The following is a 6648-nucleotide window of genomic DNA, read 5'->3' as shown; positions in this document are numbered from 1 at the left end:
GCCGTCATTGTTGTTTGGCGGGTCCGGGCTGGGGATTCGAACCCGCCACCTTAGGTGTACGTGGCTGGCGCCTTAGCCGGTTGAGCTATAGGCGCCGAGCCCTGAAAAACTTTTAATGAAGGTCAATTGCTATTGTTGGCATTTTCTACTTTTTCACCCAAGGACCATTGGAAGACAGGTTTTGTATTTCCCTGTCAACTCATGTTTGACATTTGCCATTTATATAAATACAATGTAAAAAGTCAGAGCAGAGGTAATGGGTGCTTCCAGCTTTTCCACTAACATGAGAAAGATGCACGGGCTCTAATATCCTGAGTCATTGACATTTACAACTATGGGTTTGTTTTTAATACAGGGCAGTGAGCAATGTACTGAAGGCCCCAGAAAATGCTTTATAGCACACACTAAAGGTGAATCACTTTTTTACTAGATTTATTAGCTAGAGGAATTGCAATCTCAAGAGGAAATTTAGCCAGTTTTAACCCAAGTGGTGTTTCTCATAGTTATTTCCTCTCAAATTCTCAGCAGGACTCAAGCATTCTGAACGTCCTATTCAGGGATCCTGATTTCCTTCCCCCAGCTGGTTTCTGCCACCTTGGGTACTGGCAGAATACTCATTAACAAACTAATTGATTTTTATTAATTATCTGTGGTATAATCTTTCCACTGTTTTCCCCCCTAGTATCTAAAGCTTATTAACTCCAAACACACACACACACACACACACAACATCATTAGTCCTAAAGAAACTTTGGAATGAGAATGAACTCAAATATTCAGATTGATTGTCCAAATCAAAATGTTATTTTAACAAAGCTAAATTTATAGAATTAAGTATCAGGATAAAAAGAAGCAAAATTGGGTAGAATGTCCATTCAAAAGCAGATCAAATATTAGTTAAGACAGACCATGCAGTTCTGTACTTGAAATTATAAGATAAAACTATTCAAATAAGAACAGAACTTGGTGGGGAGGGGCATCGGGAAGGCAAGAGAGCCTGTCCTCCTTTGCACTATCATTCTGACGCTGGACGCAATCCTCAATAAACCATCATATCAAGATGTAAACCACATAAAATGTATTATCAAAATGTCATTGACACCTTAAAAAGGCATAACAGTAAATCTAGAAATGTTAACATAATAGCCTAAGAGGGAAGAACATAATGGTGTTAATCAAAAACATGGAGGTTGGGAAGAGACGTCCCCACATCTAAGCCCTTGCTGTTCCTCTTTCTAGTAAGTGATCTGGGGAAAGCTACTTGACCTCTCTCAGCCTCACATTCTTTGCTGGTAACACCAACATAAAACTAGTACCCGCTCAGACAGTTGTTGTATTAAAGGAGGTGAGGCTCAGTGCCATGCCTAGCACATGTTACCTTTTAATTAATTGTCCTTGTATTTATTCATGGGCATGTATCTTAACTTGATAGCTCATTTAACACTGATTTTAGAACAAACTTAATCTAAATCCACTCATTAGTTTATACAATATTTTATATTGAACCCTTCATGAGGTCCAATAAAATGTTCATTATTCTGCTTCCTACCTCCTCCTAAAACACAAACGCATTTTCTCCATCATTGTTAATGCCACAGGCAGGGCAGCTGAGTTCCATTGGGTATGACCTTTACTTCGTGTCTTGATCGGTTCTTACGTCCAGCCACCATTGGAATCATATGACCTTTCCTGTAGAGGCCACTGCGCCGTCCTCACCATCCTCGTGCCTTTCCTCCAGGCTGCAGCCTCCTCACCGTGGTACTGCTGCAGTCCCTTCTTTACTGGATTAAATTCCAAAAGAATAATGTTCTTTAGAACTTAGTATATAGTGTCATTGCCAAGATGTATTTGTGGAATGGGAGATGAGAAAAGTAAATGGCACCAAATCCTTCCCATGAGCAAGTATCCTCTAATATTTTGTTAATTGTTGTCACCCCCTCTCTCAGAAGCTCCCAGTCAAGCTGGACCTCACAAGTTTATCATCAAGAATTTACTTTTTATTTCAAATATATTATTTGAATGCTTTACTATCCCTCCCAGCCAGAATTAATGTCAGAAATACAGTCTTGGCTAAGAAATCACCTCTGTGTTTCTTTTACCTTTATTAATTCAGCTAATTAATATTGAGCTTTTATGCCTCAGACAATACATGTAGACTGAGCAGTAAGGATTTTTTTAAAGCAAGTGAGACGTGCCAGTCCCTCATCAGAAAAACAGAGTCAAGGAGAACTAACAGTTGTAGAGGCCTAAAACATCATACACAGACTCGCAAACACCTTTTCAAAACTAGGAGAAAATATCATGAAACAAACTCTCTGGATCTCTCATTGTAATGGTCTGATTAGTCTTGTCACCGCATAGAAATACGTCACGGTAGCAGTCCAGTCATGCACTGGCCTCAACAACGGCTCAGGAGCATCTAACAACTGCGGGTACCTGGGGAATGCTGAAAACTTTGTCAGACCTGGGAAAGCGATTCATTTAATGGGAAGAAGGAAGAAGAGAAGCTTGAGAAATAAAATATAGCGAATTTGCAATCAGATGTATAGACTAGAAGGAACCCGTATTTTATATTGTTTTTGGTATTTTATAATTTTGTGAGTCAGTATGTGTTTGTCTTTCCCTGAAATGCACACACACCCACACACACACGGCCACAATTTGTCATCCATTCATTCATTCATTTGTTTTTATGGGGTTTGACAGAAATCTGAAACCTCACTCAATGTCTCAGATTATAAATTCCTGGTTATGCCATGGAAACCCAAAAAAGATTTTTAATAGGAGTACCAAAATGATGACATTGTTTCTTAGGAAGAATACTCTGGTTGTGGCACGGAGGAAGGAGAGAGGATAGATTAGAGGAAGTGATGTCACTGACAGGGAAAGAGAAGTAGGGCGCTATTGCAATGTCCCAGACCGGGGAAGATGAGCGAATTGGGTAAGTGTCCTCACCCCGCCTTCCATGTTCCTTCACTGGCCTCCACACACACTGTTACATATTAATAGGGATATACATTTCATCAAACTGCAATATCCTCCATCCCAGAAGGGAGTATTTCCTCTATACAGAATGTTTCAGTGAAGTTTAGGATATCAATAATGAGAGGAATAATCAGATTTTGGGAACATTTCTGTGATAGAGGTAATAGAAACTGGCAACTGGTTAAATGTAGGATGTAAAGGGGAAAAATCACCTGAGGACCATCTCGATGTTTCTCACCTGGGATGCAGGATGAAGGTCACATTTTGTTCCATAATACTAACTTTGTTTCCAAGTGCAGGGTGTGCACCCGTCTTGGTAGAAATGCAGATAATGTATTCAGGTGAAACATCAAACAGGAGAAATAGAATCTGGCATCACCAGCAATGGACAGTACTTACTATCCTGCCAGTGGATGGAATCTTTAGGGAGACCCCTCACAATGGGCAGAGAAGCACAGATGAAATCCTAGAAACTATTGGTATTTAAATGGCAGGTGAAAAAGAAGGAGCCAGAGAGGAAGACTGAGAAAGATGGTCAGGATAATAGAGACACAAGAGAAAATGACGACTGGAAGTCAAAGTAAGAAGCCCAAGAAGTAGTGGGAATGGGCGAAGAACACAGAGAAGCCAGAGGGGATCTGGGAACACCTGACGATTGGAGCAGATACATGTGGTTTCATGAACAGGCCTGCAGAGCAGTGCTGGCAGCAAGGACCCACAGAATGAAGAATTGTCACCTGAAAATGACAAAGGAAAATCAGAGAACACACACAAATTTTCAGTCCTCATTCATGATAAAAGATGACCTTGAATGATGATAGTTTGATAGGATAGTAGGACCAAACAACTGTGGTTTGTAAATTTGTATTTTCTTTTCTTTCCTTTTTTTTTTTTTTTAGAGGAAATGGTAGAGACGTCGATGAAGGAGGAGAACTCTGAAGACACAGGGAAGATGAACTGGTTATGCACCCCTGAGTCTGTGGAACAGGAGCCATCCAGGGCCTCTGCCCTTCTGCAGGCATGACGGGAAGGCCACTAGTTATGCGAACATCAATACACGTGGAGTGTGGGTAAGACACACCTGGTGTTCTGCATTGCTGTGTAGCTCTGGGGAGTGTGTGGTATTTACATGCGTTTTCCCTGACCCATATTGCACAATGATCACCATGAAAGTAGGAAATAATACCTCCTTTCATCTCCTTAAATACTTACCTCAGACAAGCAGAAGTAATTCTTAATAAGACACAAAAGGGATGAAATTGTTGTTGTTTATTTGCTTATGTAACACATCATTCATAAGCATGTGAATTCCCATTTCTGGATTCATCTCATTCCTGAATTTTTCCTTTGAACTGAGAATAGACTCTTCACATTATCGTCTTTCCAACCAAAACTCAACAAGGTTGAATAACCTTTATGATCACACCTAGAAGCTGAAACTGTCCTTCCTTCCCCTTTGATAGAAATGCTATTTCTTCAGTGTTCTGATTTCTACTTGTTGCTAAGGAGAAAAAAACTGAATAAATTAAGTTTTACTAACAGAACACTGGTAATAATGTAATGAGAAGTCTGCGGGAGCAGTGTGTTAACTTAGAAAGTGACTCTGCCGTGATGGAGTTGAGGCAGCATGGAGTAACAAAAATAGCACTCCACTGCACCAGTCCCCACAAATAACAAGGACAAGTTTCTACCGGAGGTTCAGACCTCAGCACATTTACATTTAAATTTATATCCTTAGAATTTGTATTATTTTCTAGTGGGACACGAATATTTATACATTTTTATAACAAATAAACAAAACGTAAGGTAACAAATTGGAAGTACACGTGCAAAAAAGGCAACATCTGCAATAGATTTGTAATAGCAGAAATCTAACAACAAATCCAACGTCCGACCATGGATAGAAGGCTAAAAGTTACCTTCTGTGCTGAGCACTGTTTCCATTAAGAAATAAGATTGTTTACTTATGTTTACAAGTATATGCCAGATCCTGTGCAATAATATGCAAAATCAAAGATTAAAGACTATGATTCTTTGAAATGTTGTAAGAGACTGAATATCAGCAATCAAGACTTCTCAGCTCCAGAAGATTTTACCCTCCGTACAGATTCATAGCAAAAATAGCTGCCAGTTAACACCACCGATAAGCTTCCCGGGCACATAGGGCATTGTCTATGCTGGTCAAAATTATTTGCCTTTTTGTATCTATTTTAGTTGGAACTTAATAAATAATCATCCATGGTACATTTAACAAAAATGATTTGTGTGGAGTCATATTATTTATTTTTCTTATAAAAAAGGAAACATTTTTATTTATTGATTTGTTGTATTTTGGTAGAGATACTTAACATGAAAACTAGCCTCTAAACCAGCTTCTCAACCTGTGGGTCATGACCAACAAAAATATATCCTGCACAGCAGATATTTACATTATGATTCATAACAGTAGCAAAATTACAGTTATGAAGTAGCAATGAAAATAATTTTATGGTTGGGGGTCACCACAACATGAGAAACTGTATTAAAGGGTCGCGGCATTAGGAAGGTTGAGGACCACTGCAAACAAATTTTTAAGTGCACAATACAGTACTGTTAACTATGAGAACAGTAATGTGCAGCAAATCTCCAGAATTTCTCAACTTGAATAACTGAAACTTCATACACAAATAACAGCTCCCATTACCCTTTCCCCCAGCCCCTAGCAAACAATGGTCTAGTCTCTGTTTCAATGCATTTGGCTGGTGTAGACCCTCGTGTGTGTGATCATGCAATACGTGGTCTTCTGTGCCTAGGTCCTTTACCTTAGCAGAATGTGCTTCGGAGTCATCCATGTTGTCATGTCGGCCAGATTTTCTTCTTTTTAGTGTTCCACTGTAAGCACACAGCACATTTTTTATCTGTTTATCTGTTGATGGACATTCAGGCTTTTCCCACATCTATTGGGCTATTGGTGGATAGTGCTGCAATGAACATGGGAGTGCAGACAGTTCTCTGAGATCTTAACATCAATACTTTTAAATAAATAACCAACCAGAAGTGTGATTACTCGATCATACAATTCATATGGTAGCTCTGTTTTTAATTTTTAAGGAAACTCCATTTTACTTTCCATGCTCCACTATTTCATATTCCCATTAACAATATGGGGGGTGGGGTTCCAATTTACCCCCATTCTGGCCAACAATTGTTATTTTCTGGGTCGTTTAGTAGCAGCCAACCTCACAGATGTGACTTCTTTTTGCCATTGTGGTTTTGATTTTCATTTCCCTGATTGATTAATAAAATCAAGCATCTTTTCCTATGAATGTTGGCCATTTGTATGGGAAGACATCTATTCAAGTCCTTTGCTGATTTTTAATTGGCCATCTGTTTTTTTTCTTGTTTTGTGCTATTGAGTTATAATAATTACTTACATATTTTGGAAGCTAACCTCTTATCATATATAAAGTATGCAAACTTCCATCATAGGTCAGCTTCCCATCTTCTGGTCATCTCCTTTCTTGCAAGCTTTTTAGTCTGACACAGTCCCTCATGTATGCTTTTGGTTTTATTGCCCGTGTTTTTGGTGTCATATTCAAGAAATCATTCCGGGGCAGCACTGAGGGTGGTGGGTTCAAACCCAGCCCCAGCCAAACCGCAACAAAAAATAGCCAGGTATTGTGG

The sequence above is a fragment of the Otolemur garnettii genome, unplaced genomic scaffold, assembly GCF_000181295.1.
Source record: "Otolemur garnettii isolate 467f Iridium unplaced genomic scaffold, OtoGar3 scaffold00017, whole genome shotgun sequence".
NCBI lineage: Eukaryota > Metazoa > Chordata > Mammalia > Primates > Galagidae > Otolemur > Otolemur garnettii.
This window is presented reverse-complemented; position numbering follows the sequence as displayed.